The sequence below is a fragment of the Dendropsophus ebraccatus genome, chromosome 1, assembly GCF_027789765.1.
Source record: "Dendropsophus ebraccatus isolate aDenEbr1 chromosome 1, aDenEbr1.pat, whole genome shotgun sequence".
NCBI lineage: Eukaryota > Metazoa > Chordata > Amphibia > Anura > Hylidae > Dendropsophus > Dendropsophus ebraccatus.
In genome coordinates, this window is record NC_091454.1 from 100,629,318 (window position 1) to 100,645,156 (window position 15,839).

Here is a 15,839-nt window from a genome sequence, read left to right on the forward strand (position 1 = left end):
TATCACAAACACTGTACACAGATACCGGTTATCACAAACACTGTATACAAATACCAGTTATCACAAACACTGTACACAAGTACCAGTTATCACAAACACTGTACACAAATACCATTTATCACAAACACTGTACACAAATACCGGTTATCACAAACACTGTACACAAATACCGGTTATCACAAACACTGTACACAAGTACCAGTTATCACAAACACTGTACACAAATACCGGTTATCACAAACACTGTACACAGATACCATTTATCACAAACACTGTACACAAGTACCAGTTATCACAAACACTGTACACAGATACCGGTTATCACAAACACTGTACACAAATACCAGTTATCATAAACACTGTACACAAATACCAGTTATCATAAACACTGTACACAAATACCATTTATCACAAACACTGTACACAAATACCAGTTATCACAAACACTGTACACAAATACCAGTTATCAGAAACACTGTACACAAATACCAGTTATCAGAAACACTGTACACAAATATCGGTTATCACAAACACTGTACACAAATACCAGTTATCACAAACACTGTACACAGATACCGGTTATCACAAACACTGTACACAAATACCATTTATCACAAACACTGTACACAAATACCAGTTATCACAAACACTGTACACAGATACCGGTTATCACAAACACTGTATACAAATACCAGTTATCACAAACACTGTACACAGATACCGGTTATCACAAACACTGTACACAAATACCATTTATCACAAACACTGTACACAAATACCAGTTATCACAAACACTGTACACAAATACCATTTATCACAAACACTGTACACAAGTATCAGTTATCATAAACACTGTACACAAGTACCAGTTATCACAAACACTGTACACAAATACCAGTTATCATAAACACTGTACACAAATACCGGTTATCACAAACACTGTACACAAATACCAGTTATCACAAACACTGTACACAAATACCAGTTATCATAAACACTGTACACAAATACCGGTTATCACAAACACTGTACACAAATACCGGTTATCACAAACACTGTACACAAATACCATTTATCACAAACACTGTACACAAATACCAGTTATCATAAACACTGTACACAAATACCAGTTATCAGAAACACTGTACACAGATACCGGTTATCACAAACACTGTACACAAATACCATTTATCACAAACACTGTACACAAATACCAGTTATCACAAACACTGTACACAAATACCAGTTATCACAAATACTGTACACAAATACCAGTTATCACAAATACTGTACACAAATACCAGTTATCACAAACACTGTACACAGATACCGGTTATCACAAACACTGTACACAAATACCATTTATCACAAACACTGTACACAAATACCAGTTATCACAAACACTGTACACAGATACCGGTTATCACAAACACTGTATACAAATACCAGTTATCACAAACACTGTACACAAGTACCAGTTATCACAAACACTGTACACAAGTATCAGTTATCATAAACACTGTACATAAATACCATTTATCACAAACACTGTACACAAATACCAGTTATCATAAACACTGTACACAAATACCAGTTATAATAAACACTGTACACAAATACCATTTATCACAAACACTGTACACAAATACCAGTTATCACAAACACTGTACACAAATACCAGTTATCACAAACACTGTACACAAATACCAGTTATCACAAACACTGTAAACAAATACCGGTTAATAATAAAATGAATAATGTTACATTTCTGTCATTTAGCAGGACATCCAGTGAGGATACGTTGTTGATATTTCAGTATATAGACACACAGTAGTAATAAAGGCGTTGTATCCACCCACTCCACTGAAGCTGATTGATATCTAATGTTCAAAAGGCTTCTCACTGTGTCTTGCACTGTGCTCAAGGTCTCTGAATGTAACCTTTCCTTTCTTTCCTCTGCATTCTTTTTATGGAAAAGAGATAGCTATAAAGTATTGCAGCTGGATATTTTTTATGTATCTATTCTTAGGAGCTGCAAATCCAAGAACACATGGAAACTATACAACTAGGGAGACAAGCCTGCTTCTAATTGGATATAACTATACATTTTGTAATCTTTCCCTATATCAAAACACAGTTATATGTAAATTTCCTTCCAATTGTGTCTTTTAAATAAAATGGACATATAAATACATAACACTCCTACTCAAAAACATGCACCTGTTATGTACAAACCAGGAGAGAGAAGAAGCTTATCCAGAGGGTATTTCATAAATGTGATACCTGCAGGTCCCACCTCCCAAACTACAAAAAAAAGTCTCGCTTGTGGTGCTTTCTCATGTACACAACTGCCACACAACACAAAGTTACATAAAGTATGTCAAACAGGCTGTTTGACTGTTGATGGCTACCTGGTCTCCCTTGGATGCCACAAAAAAGCCAAACAGGCCTGTGTCCCTCTTCTTTGATATACTGTAGACGTAGGTCTCAAATGTAGGAGCCACATCTGTTCTAATGAGAACGAAGTCCCACTTGTGAAGTTTCACAGCAATATACAGTGCACTGCTACTACAAGCTATGTACAATATACATGAAATATGCTTGCATCGGGCTTTACCTTGTAGTCAAGTAGGTAGTCATCATTTGTTTATACTGCTGGGGATGCTGTAAATATATATAAAAAAGTCATACTTACCTACAATAGTTCCCAATGGCCCAGTAAAGCTTTTTCTGGTTCCCCACTGCTTGTTTCTCCTCACTGCTTAGGAGACAATGGTCTGGAGCAGGAGTAGCCCACTCAGCCAATAACTGACAGCCGCAGTGTTCCATCTTGGCCAATGATTAACTGAGCAAGAGGAAGATCCTGCTGAGACATATCATCTCAGAAGTAGTGAGAAGTAGTGAGCAGCAGGGGACCGGGGTGGTGTAGGTGAGTACAACTTTTATTTATTTTTATTTTTTTAAATTTTTTTTATTTTACAGTAGCTCCAGCAGTACACACGAAAATTCCCAGAATATCCCTTTTATTACCAAAGTTTATCAAGCATAAAAATAAATTTTGATGTTATAACTGCTACTCAGAAAACATGATGTTAAACTGTACTGAATTGTACACTATATATTCAAAACTAGAGGACGTGAACAACCTTCCTATTATTAAATTATTGAACTAACGTGCTTTAGTCACACTCAAAAGCCTACATTGGGCATGTAACATGAATATGATATGCACTCATGGAATTACCAAATAAAAGTGAACCATGTCCAAGATTGTAAGAAGACAGCATTTATTCATACTCAGGCCTGGCACAAGCTTAAGATTATATTTGAGAACTGTCTGTGGCTTTAATGTTTGGCTTCAACATCTATGGTGAATTCTCAATACTGGTCAGGACTAAAATTGTTTATGTACAAACTGAACAGTCTTCAAGTGTGCCAGATGTATCAGTGTGGCACAGGCTGTTTAATAAATCTGTACACATCTAAAGGCAGTCTACTCTAAGGTTGGACCAACTATTACTATGCTTAAGGTGTGCCAGACTTTTGAGAAAACTGTTGGCATACTGGTGTGTGATTAAGACCACACTACTTTTTTGCACTTTGTTGGAAAAGTTCTCTAAAGTGTCTAAAACCTATAATAGATGTGAAGAAGAGTCCGCTGCTACACATTTTTGGACAGAATTCTGGCGTAGACAAATTAGGGCATTTGGGCCATTGCATCGGCTGTTATATATTCTACTTTCATGACATGCTATAATGGGCTCTTGACTATGACAGACGAGAACATGAATCTGTTTCTCTTTATGTGCATGCTTTTTAGTTTTAGATCACTGTTTGTCTTTGTTTCCACATTTATTGGCTGTTTGAGTCCAAAAAACGGCCGTTATTGCGTAACGACGACCCTATGGAATAATGTCTGTTATCTGGACTTAAATGGCCAAAAAAGACATTGTGAGAAAATAGCCTTTCACTGCAGAACGGAAATGTAGGGCCCCTTTCACACATCATTTTATTCTGTCTGCATTTAATGACCTACAAATGTGGACAGAATGCGGACCCATTCATTTCTATAGCCCCATACACACACCCGCAGGTGTTATGGATCATTGTTAGGACCGAGATCCGTCCCGCAAAACTAATGGGAAAGGATTGTGCGGCCCGGAGTTGAGGCACAGATCACCTATTCCGCATGAATGGGTCCGTGCAAATCTGGACAGTCACAGATGTACATCCATAGTCCTGTTGGTAGCTGCAGGTCCACGGCTAGGGACAGCACCATGGATCACTGTATGGGGCCTAAACATCAGTTTATGAAAACTGTTGTTATTACTATATGAGTGAAATACTAAATTATTAATAAAGGTGATTCAATAGAGAATTACCTTTTTCACAGGGATATAAGGGTGCTGGTCTTTTTAGTAAAACCTTAGGAAGAATGCATTGTGCTTATCAAAGAACTTTTCCAAATTTTACAATTTGGTTTGTCAAACCTGCATCAGGCTGTTCGCGGAGTAAGGGGGGGGGGGGGGACTTTTTGAACAACTGCAGGAATAGTTTTAAAGTACTTATTAAGAAAGGCCTCCCAGGCACCTGTTCCTGTCCCTAATAATTAAACCATATAAAGTGATACCATGACATCTCCAATTGTTGATCTTAGAAACACACTGTGCTCACAACAGAATAGGTATTTCAGAGAGTGTTATAGCAAAACATGGAGCTACAGGGTATTGTGACCCCTTTGCAGATTTTTCTTCTTTGTGCACTGGCCTTTTTGGGTTGACAAGAAGTAAAAGTGACACTATGAAATTCACAATCTTGCTTTCAAACTGTTTACATTTTCATGCTTGAAAATACATCCCGTGAAGTGCTTAACATGATGTATCACAATACTAATACAACTTGAAAACTGTATCTCTTGCCTGGCAACATGTGCTCAGCCTTGAAAACATAGGATGTGCTCAAACCAATTAGCAATCAAGGTATCTTAAAAAGAATGTAGGAAGACATGTCTTTAGTTGCATTTTTTTCACAGACAGCAGAACCCTGCCTTTATATTGTCTTCATTTACAAAGAACAACTATAAGAAACCTATCCCATAGCTTCCACGTGGTGTAACCTTTCTTCTCCCTCTGCCCCATGAAGAGGACTAATGAGGCCCTCGGCTAGTCAAATGCACTTTATATTTAATTCATGGGTTACCCACCCTTAGGCTGCAGCAACAGGAAGAGTTCTTTTTCTGCTAGAGGGAATGGAAGCTCATTCAGATATCATTCATTTTCCTTTTTTACATCTGCAAAGAACACCTTGTGAGATGTGCACTCCACCAGCATCTCTTTGTGTGAGTTTTTGTCTTACCTTTATGCAGAGAAGGACAATGATCTGGCACCTATGTGCAGACAATATATGGAGCTGCTAGTTCGATTTCGATAGCATTAGAATGATGATAGCATTAGAAGCATTACTGATATTTTATTTATTTAATATAAAAGTGAAAAAATGGTTGTCATTAAAACACATGTCCCTCAGAATGTATTTTATAACATGCTGTTACAATAAGTAATGCAGGTATAGGACAATATATATATATATATATATATATATATATATATATATACTTAATTATAAGCACAAAGAAAGGCATGTGCAGGTATTTGCAGAGGATATCCATAGTTAGAGTGCTGCACCTGTCTACAGATACTGCCCCTGAGCCGATTTACTTCAATGGCCCTGAGCTGCAAAACGTAAGACATGACCTGTGGATTGGTGTGGTGCAGTTAAAGGAGAACTCTGGCTGGGACCCATTTTTTCAAAACGCCCAGAGACGAGGTGGGTGAAAAAAAATAACACCCACTTACCTCCCTGCCTCCAGCACTGCCACCCACATACTGCTGCACTGGTCCCTGGTCGCTTCCTGGTCTGAGACAAGTCTAGGGACATGATAGGGGAGGTCCGTTGAATGGGCAGGCCACTGCCACGTCACGTCCAGGTCCTGCCTCAAGACCAGCAAACAGCTGGGGCTGGGTACCAGAGTGGCACTAGGCGGGGGGCAGAACTGGTGCTAGGGAGCTAGCTGGATGTTACTGTTTTCAACCCCCCTCCCCATGTGTTTTGAAAAAATGGGTCCTGGCCAGAGTAATACTTTAAATTTTCTTTTTTTTTAAAAAAAAAAAAAGCATGTTTTTGCGATTCTGAGAACTTACTAAATAATCCTATTCACACTTATAAACACCACCTTATACAGAAACCATCACAATTCCTATGAGTGGAAACTTTCCGGAAATAATACATAATAATCAATTACATCAAATAGATTCTAATGGACAACAGACTATGAGGTTTTCCTAATCATCGCAGAATGTCTAATAATATGTTAATTGTAAACGGAGTGAAATATCCTGGTAATACACTTGCCTATTCAACACAAAACAACAACCATAAAGCAATACAAGTCAGGAGAATAGAAATCTCTTTCCCTGCAGAGTACAGGGGGGTTTACAGCGTCGGCTGTATTGTGTCAGTAGAGGTAAATGATTGTCCCTATTTTCCCTGTTTCATGCTGTATAATGTATTCTTCATGATCCTGCATTCTCTGGCAGTTAGAGGGCAGTGCTATGACAGACACATGAGACAATGCCATCCTCAATCCTTTAACTCAAGGAACAAGTACTTGCAAGAGAAGACCAACACACAGGTGCAGACAGAGGACTTACTAACAGCAAATGGTCGTCTTTACTGTTTACTAGTTATATAGGTATTAAAAATGGCCGGACTAGATAAGTGATGAGGATTTACAAAAAATACAAATTACAAAAGTAACAATTCATATGTGTTAATTTTTCATTCCTGTAAAACCATATTAATAGCAAAACTTGACTCAATTGGTGCTGTCACCCCATAGGCTATTATATCGATGCATAACTAAAGGAAAGCCTGAGCATAGGTGCCAGTCAGCATTTGGCCTGCCATAGAAGTTTCCCGCTAAACAAGAATTTATATTCCAACCATCTACAGAAATAATTATTCTTTCCCAGGGAAAGGTCCCTTTGTGATAAGTTCTGACAAAACAATATACATTGTAAAAGAATATCTGAGACTGTACATTCATCCTGCATGCTACTTAAAAGAAGGTCATAAAAGTCCTGCGGATAATGGCAACCATTTAGAATAGCAGAATAGAGGGCATAATAAAAAGCTACTGAATACAGCCCCTTCCTGACGTCTTAGCATGATGGATGATACTAGAGAATTTTGCCAGTGGACCTCTGAAAAGCAGCATCCTATTGTCTTTGTTTTCCTATGAAGGACTTTCTAAATGGAAGAAACAGAGCTCCACTTAAGAGCAAACGGAAAGGTCTGTGGAGAGCTGCTAAACAGTAATGTCTGCAAATAGCAAAGCGGGGAAAGGATGAGCAAACTGATGATGGGGTTTAGCCCTTCCTGGGACTTCTGTGCACACAGCCTGTTACATCCACATAATAACAGTATAATCAAAGAGTTTCCCCCATACTTCCCAAAATACAAGGATATACAAAATGCCAATACCAACTTCATTCCATAAGCAGCCATGGATTCCAAACCAGCAAATACATAACACAGACACAATAAAGTATGGAAAGTGCTCTGAACTGTTTCCAGTAAAGACAGATTCACAGTACTATTTAACACAAAGGATGTAGCCAAGAAGTTACCGGCACAGTGCTGAACAGCAACACCCTCCTTCCTCACATTACAGTCCATGTGGTTTCACATGGCAATTTTCTACTGTAACTAGTAATTACCATGTAATAGGTGGCGATTTCCCTCTGGTGACTGTGAGAGCCAGGACACTGATGGCATGGTACGCTCCTGTAATCCTGCTGACAAGTGTGTTGCTGATCCCTGCTGTTACCAGAGTGTGTGTGTGATGACATTCAGAGAGAAGAGTCTTTCCGCCAATCACCAGTCATGTGGACCTCCCAGGCTTCTCTCACTGATCAGCAGAGGTTTCATGGCAATACAAAAGAGGTTTAACTTCCACTCTCTGTCTGTGTGAAAACAATGGACCAGCTCCACATATTCAGAAGCAAATTACAGCCAGCCCTTGTCTAAAAACTATTTACAGACACAACCAGAACTCAGAACATGGAGCTATATAATCCAAAAATAGGATGGCTAGAAAACACTTTAAAACAATGTATTGTTCTAGATACCAAACTCCTCGGGATGGATTCACAGAGGAATGTAGAGGGGGAAAAAAGAGAACATAATGTGTGCATATGGGTAGGTGAAAAACACAACAGGAGCTCAAATATTGCTCAAGTATTGTGGATGAAAATAAAGTGTTATTTAAAATTTCAGTATAATAATTTAATTTATTAGAAAAGTCCCTTGTAATAAAAAAAAGGTGGGAATGCAGAAGGGTAAGGGAAGATAGTACCCATCCTAAGGCTATGTTCACACTACGTATAAGTACGGCCGTTGTTGCCATCGGCAACAACGGCCGTACTTTGTGCGGAGTGCAACATAGCCTATTCAGCTATGGGATCCCGGCTGGAGCATATACACATAGTATACGCTCCGACCGGGATCCCACACAGGGCCGCAAAGAACTGACATGTCAGTTTTCTGCGGCCGCAATTCAATGAATTGCGGCCGTAGGAAACCCTGTCAGTTCACACTGTGAAGCGATCGGCTCCGGCCGCTCGCTTCACTGTGTGCTATGGGAAGCTCTGATGCGGGTGCGCGCTGATGCGCCTGCATCAGAGCACTGCGGCCGGACAGATCATCCGGCCGGTACTTAAGTACCGCCCGGGATGACCGGGCAGACACTGGATCATTCCGTGACCCGGCCGGGGTCACGGAACGGCCGGATGTTCACAGCATGTGAACATAGCCTAATACCGCAATGTTGCCGTTTCTGGGCCTCACTGACAGCATCCAACTGTCATGTACCTACAGCTGCAACATCCATTGCCCACACAGCCAGTCAGTGTGTGTCCTGCCCCAGTCACTGATTGGCTGAGCGGGTAATCTATCAGCCGGTTAGATGATATTGCAGTTGGAGAAGCTGCAAGAGGCTGGCGGCTGCCAGTGAGATCTGGGAGTTGTGCTATATGCTATGGGCCATGGTGGCTCAGTGGTTAGCACTTCTAGCCTTGCAGCGCTGGCGTCCTGGGTTCAAATCCCACCAAGGGCAACATCTGCAAAGAGTTTGAATGTTCTTTCTGTGTTTGTGTGGGCTTCCTCCGGGTACTCTGGGTTCATCCCACACCCAAAAACATACAGATAGGTGAATTTAGATTGTGAGCCCTAATGGGGACAGGGAGCAATAATTGGCAAAAAAATATGTGAAGTGCTGTGGAATCTGTGTGCGCTATACAAATAAAAGGATTATTATTATGAGGATAGGTAAGTATGCTATGTTTATTATGCTCCCGCGTCCTTCCTGTACTTTTTTAGTTTCATGGGACTTTTCCTTTAATCATTACTTTCTGCAGGATCATTTAAGATGGCTCTGCTGACCGTATGGCTCGGCACATACTACTTTAGCACTTTATAGTTTTATATTCCTGCCATGTTGTATACTGTTGTTCTTTGTATACAATATTCTAAACAAATGCAGCCAATAACAATAATAATTTTATATAGTGCCGACATATTCCTCAGCACTTTACAATGTTACTGTGGTGTAATAACTGTGGTGTAATTGTGGTGTAATTTAAGCTAAGATTAGGTCATCAGAGAAAAATTTTGCATTGAGACTATAGCCCGTCTTCTGGGGGTGAAAACACAAGAAGGTTGCTTTGCAGTTTTCAGAACTGCTGTAAATAAAGGATATGCCAAATTGCTCTCACACCACTTAGGAAAAGTGATGTCTTCAAGCCAGTGTTTCCCTTCATCTAGGGTTCTTAAACATTGACTGGGGATATATGCCAAGCCAAAAATACTGCTGTGAAATTCTTTCATTACTTACTACTGGAAACAGTTACAGACCGCAATGCAACTAAAATGCAACCAATATTCCTGTGTTTTCACCTTCGGAAGTTAAATAAAGTATACATAACAAAAACTGTCAACCTTGTCCTCTTCTCCTGGGGGCCATCTCTCCTTCCTATTTACTGTCTTTCACAGCAGTGATTAGGAGAGGAAAAGGCTGCTGGTGCACATTGGCTGATTGGCTGAGCTTTCTGGAAGCCATGTGATGTGCTCCAGCCAATGAAAAGGCTGCCGGTGTGCATGCGCACCAGCAGCCTTTTCTCTCCCATTCACTGGACCCGAACCCGGAAGTGAGGATGGCGGCTGAAGATGGCGGGGACGTGGCCGGAGGAAAATTCGAACAGCGATTGTCACCAGAGGGATGGTAAGTATATATCCTGTGTGTGTCTGTGTTCTGTTTTTTGAGGGGGGTGGGGGCGCCGCACTACCCCTTTAAAGGGGTACTCCGGGCCAGCTGTATAATCTGTATTTGGCCGGGGAGGGGTAGGAAATAGAAGGCTCCGGTGAATTGCCTCCCTGGTTCCAGCGCCGGCTCCCGGATCGCGCCGCCCCGTGGCCGCTTCCTGGACTTAGCTGCAGCTTGAGACATGACGTCTCAAGGCAGCTGAGCCATTCAGTGGCCGATGCTGGACTCCGCTACAACTGCTGAATGGCTGAGCTGCCTTGAGACTTCACGTCTCAAGCAGCAGCTCAGTCCAGGAAGCGGCCGGGGGACGGGGGTACAGGGCAGCGCGATCCGGGAGCCGGCGCTGGAACCAGGGAGGTAAGTCACCAGAGCCTTCTATTTCCACCCCCTCCCTGGCCAGATACGGATTATACAGCTGGCCCGGGGTACCCCTTTAATTTACCCTATGCTCCATACACTTTATACTGGTGGCAGACTCATCCACCTTTGCATGTGTATGTGTACTATACTTCCTTTTAAAGGTGGCTAGATGGCTGGATCAACACTATTTCCTCACAGATTTTAAGCTCTTGTGTGCAGGGAGGGCCTTTATACTTCTTGTTTGCTTTTTTTAGTATGTAATTCTGTAATGTCTGATTTTGACTATATGCATCCTTATAATTGTAAAGTGCTACAGGAATACGTGAGATATGTTGGTGTTATTACATCTGCTTACTAGCACTATATTCGGCCATTGTTACTATCATCTAGAATGCTGATCAGCAAAAAAGAAATGTTGAGCTTCATCAGTGACTGCCCTGGTTCCTAATAAATAAGTTAGAAGATGCTCAAAACATGTTGCAACATTTATGTTAATGTATGCTACTCATCCTAGGCAACAATAAAAAGGGTCTTATTTCAAGCAGTAAAGTCAACTACAAGTCCCTCCATTTACCTTCTGTCTGCACCTGTCACTCAGATATTATCCCTTCTGGAGTCAAGACTTAACAGTAGGGACCAGGGAGAAAACGTGGAGGTTCCACCCATGAATCTTAATGTAAATGTACCATCAGATACATCACTGAGCCTTTTTCTACCTTTATTGGCACCAATGCAGGGATGGCGGGGGTGTGGTCCTATTTATTGAAACGCACAGATTTAAAGTTGGAGATTCCAAGCAAATCAAATCTGCTGCAGATCTGCTGCGGATCATGTACATGTGAACGCACCCTTACACTATATTCAAGATCTACCAGTGTAGACTGTTGGATTGTTTATACGGCTGGTCCAACACACAATGAGCTGCATTCTGGCCAATAATAATTCTATGTGTATGGCCTGCTTTGGGAAGATACATGCCTTAAGTAATGGGGAAGGAATGCAGATAACTAGAAATAGGGTGGAAATATGCAAAGCATTAAAAATTATCCTGGACTGGTAATGGGCAATTTTCTTGGTCAAAAACGAGCATGACCAAGTACTGAAGATGTGACTTTCAGCGCTCTGGTCCTATCAGAAGCTGAGATTGGAACATACATGTCTGGCCTATCATACCAACAAAGTATACATGCATAAGAATCCTTATCTCTAATACATTAAAAAGGTTTTAGTCATATCAGGTATTAGTCTAGAGAAATTAAAATCACATAGAATCTAGAAAAAAAGGAGAGACTACATCCCATGAAAAACATGAGTAAAATCCACTTACATCAACAATTTATAACAAGACTATATTTTTATTCACTGAACCAACCCTCAGGCAAACAACTGTGCAGAGTGACCTGGTTCTCTTGTTGATGCATATCACTTATGCTGGTTCGGGGATTTGAAACAACATACATTTTAAGATATCTCCTTCACGTGACAGTAATATGCTGACATACGGTTTCCATGTCGCTTCTTGCTCACAAATATGCAATCTTTTTGGTGACCTAAACATTACAAATTTTTAAATTTACTGGACATTTTCCATGGTGTCATGAAAATAAAAGACAGAATCTGGTTGTTATAAGCAACTACTGCACTCTTTTCTCTTGTGCTAATGTTAAATTGCCTCCAATTGCTTTCAATAGGATATGAAGAGCAAATAAACTCAATACATAACAACTCTAGGGGATAAGCAGCATATATCACATTTTCTGAATTAAACACATTTCCAATGAAAATAGCATATTCATAAATTAAAATAACCATTTATATGTTTTCTTTTTTATGTCCTACAGAGTAAACCTAAAAGAGAAGTAAAATGAGTTATGCCTAAGCGTCTCACATCTGCTCCTTGCTCCAAGGAAGCCAGGAACCAGTCATATTTATGCCCTGGGTACTTAAAGACTTTAGGTCTTAAGAATCAAGAGATTGTATAAGTAAAAGCTGTGCTAATGTGAGCACATACAGGGGTGGTCTTTTGTTAATGGAATAAAGCAGATTGTAAAATAAACTTTGCCATTATGTGAAAACACAAATGAATGCAGGACTAAAACATATTGATCGTAGATGAAACTAGAAGTAGAGTGGAAATCATACTAGGGAAAAGCTGAGAAACATAAAAAATTGATGGCAGAAAAAGATTTTATGGTCCATCTCCTCTGCCCTTATATGATTTTTACTTAATTTTTATCTTAGTCCAACTATAGGAATCCAGCCTGATGGGTTTGTTTTCAGCCCTTATCTCTCCTCTTAGGAACAAACTTGTAGGCTATGGTCACACAAGGTCATTCTGCGGCCATATTTTGGATGGTGGTCATTTTGAGGCTAAAATACACCCATATTTTAATAATTATGGTCATAATTTTTAAAATATGGCATATGGCCTCAAAAAGACGGCCATCCAAAAATACGGCCGCAAAACAGCGTTGTGTAAACATAACCCTAAGCTTTTGTTTTTGTAAAAAATAAATGTAAATAAATAAATATTTCAGTGCAGATAGCTCATTTGGCAGGTAATAGGTTAATAACCAACTACAGGAAAAGGAGTATAGATACAAGAATTTAAAAAAAAATGCTATACCTATACCCTTTTAGTGGCAAAGTTGGTGGGCTGTTAAGTGGCCAATAAGCTGGAAAAAAACATAAAACAAAACATAAAACAAAATAAAAAATTTTTTACAAAGTCCCAACAACAGTAGGACAGTCTCCTTTCTATACACTACTGGAATCAATTTTGTTTATGAAAGTGTTTTCTTCTTAATTTTTTATAATAATTTAGCATTCAGTGACCAGCATAGTACCAATCAGTGACAGAAACTGGTAGTAATAAGATTGAATGCCCATTACTTTCTCAGTTCTAGATGTCTGCTTAGTGTTAAGGTACGTGCACACTAAGGAATTTCTACAGAAACTTCAAGCAGGTTCCACCGGGGGGCCTCCGCTTAAAGTTCCACCTGTTCCATAGACTCACTGATAATTGTCAGCGTATGCCGCCATCCACCCAAAAAATTGACACGTCAATTCTTTATTTGGCATATACCATTAAGTCTCTGCTGCAGCAATGGTGTTGGCTTCACTGAAGTCAATAAGACTGAGCTGAAATACCACACACAACCTGTGGACAGGTGTTAATCTGTATTTCTAGTCCTGGACAACACCTTTAAAGCTACAAGACAAGGAGAAGATAAAGGTTTTGTGTCTAGTTCGCCCAAGAGGAAAATGATAGGTTTTTATTCAATTTTGCCATTCCCAATTTTGGAGTATAGCAGAGTAGTGTAGATATCGACTTCTGCCATTCTTAAGCGGAATCCAGGACTAACATTTACTGAGATTTTGCTATTCTTTCATGCACGCATTTGGCACACTGAGGTGTGCATCATATGTATAGTGGAATCTAATCTGGTTTTCTTTGGTATCTTGAAACATTATTATTATTATTATTAATAATAATAATAATAATAATAATAATAATATTTATTTATATAGCGCCACATAGGTTCCACAGTGCTTTTTTTTAAATATATAAGTGCAATACAGGTTATATTTATATTAAATTATACAATGAATTTAAAATAAAAACGATATAGAATTAGAGACCTGCTCTCGAGAGCGTACAGACTAGGAGGACTGGGGGTGACATGCGAGGCAACAAATGCTTTATTTGCCAATGTTCCAGTCATTGTACATAATGTCTCAAAGTGCCTATAGGTGATTGGGCAAGCCAGTCACAAGCCATTTTCTGAGTTCAGGTAGTAAGTACAATGTAGATGGCAACGAAGAGGTTATAGAGAGGATGGAGATGAAGGGATAGCAGAGAGGAAGACGAGATTAGGGAACGTTATAAGCGCGCCTGAAGAGATGAGTCTTCAGGGCATGCTTGAAACTGTGGGTCTTGGAAATTAGTCTGAGCTCTTTGGGTAGGGCATTCCAGAGAACTGATGCAGCACAAGAGAAGTCTTTGAGGCGGGAGTGGGAGGTTCTGATTAAGGAAGATATTAGTGTAAGATCATTAGCAGAACACAGAGCATGGGAAGGATGGTAGGTGGAGATGAGGGAGGAGATGTATGGAGGGGCAGAGTTGTGGAGAGCTTTATGGGTGAGGACTTTGAACTTTATTCTGGATTTAATGGGTAAAAGTTAAGAATTTTCCAACATACTGTCAGGACGGGACGCAGAGACACAAGACACGAGACAGAAAGAAGCCCTGTCACTAAACCCACCAATCTGTCCCTGCCTTTTGGAGTTGTCGGCTCCTTAACACGCCAGCCCCAACCTGAAGACTGAAACCCACACTGGATAAAGTGTAACACAGAAAACAGGGACAAGACAATACCAACACAATAATTACAAGCTGGGTCAGTAACTAACTGTCATCGCAGTATAGAGTCAGAACCAAGGGGGAAGTCAGGGAGTCAAGCCAAGAATCGGTAACGAGGAAATCAAATCAGGATAGCTAGCTAAGGCACACAAGAATGAGGCTCTATAGCGGGCAAGGAGGATCAGAATAAGCAAACTTTTAAGGGAGCTGATGTCCCAGCCCCAGGACTGATAGGGGGCAGGGACTCCAGCCTTTCCACAATACCTTAAGGCTGGGTTCACACTATGTATATTTCAGTCAGTATTGTGGTCCTCATATTGCAACCAAAACCAGGAGTGGATTAAAAACACAGAAAGGATCTGTTGTGTGAACAGAGCCTTTCTGTGTTTTCAATCCACTCCTGGTTTTGGTTGCAATATGAGGACCACAATACTGACTGAAATATACGTAGTGTGAACCCAGCCTCAAGCTGACTGGCAGCTATACCTGCCAGTCAGCACAATCATCAGCAACCTCAGCTAAGAATGCCTGGCCAGGGGGCTGTGAGATCCTGCCCCCAGCAAGTGTTACTAGGGATGCAGTCGGTGCATCCCTAGCATCCGTCTGGGCCGGTTGTCAGAGACACTGTTGGCGCATCCCTGCAGCCGGTTGCGCTCTACGCTGCCACTGCAGTACATGTCGTGCTGGCCGTCTCCTGACACATACTTCATGTATTCATTTCTAATGGTTTAAGAT

At 40.4% G+C, this 15,839-nt stretch overlaps 1 protein-coding gene across 13 annotated transcripts in view; it reads right to left on the reverse strand.

The window, feature by feature from the left end:
- NRCAM (neuronal cell adhesion molecule) overlaps positions 1-15,839 on the reverse strand; it is a 153,054-nt gene that overhangs the window by 87,596 nt on the left and 49,619 nt on the right. Inside the window, exon 1 of one of the 13 annotated variants that reach the window (XM_069976002.1) lies at positions 7,779-7,879. The exons of the other annotated variants lie outside the window; for them this stretch is intronic. The gene's annotated coding sequence lies outside the window, so the exon portion shown is untranslated. Of the gene's footprint in view, positions 1-7,778; positions 7,880-15,839 lie in introns of those variants that run through there. 13 annotated transcript variants of the gene reach the window in all.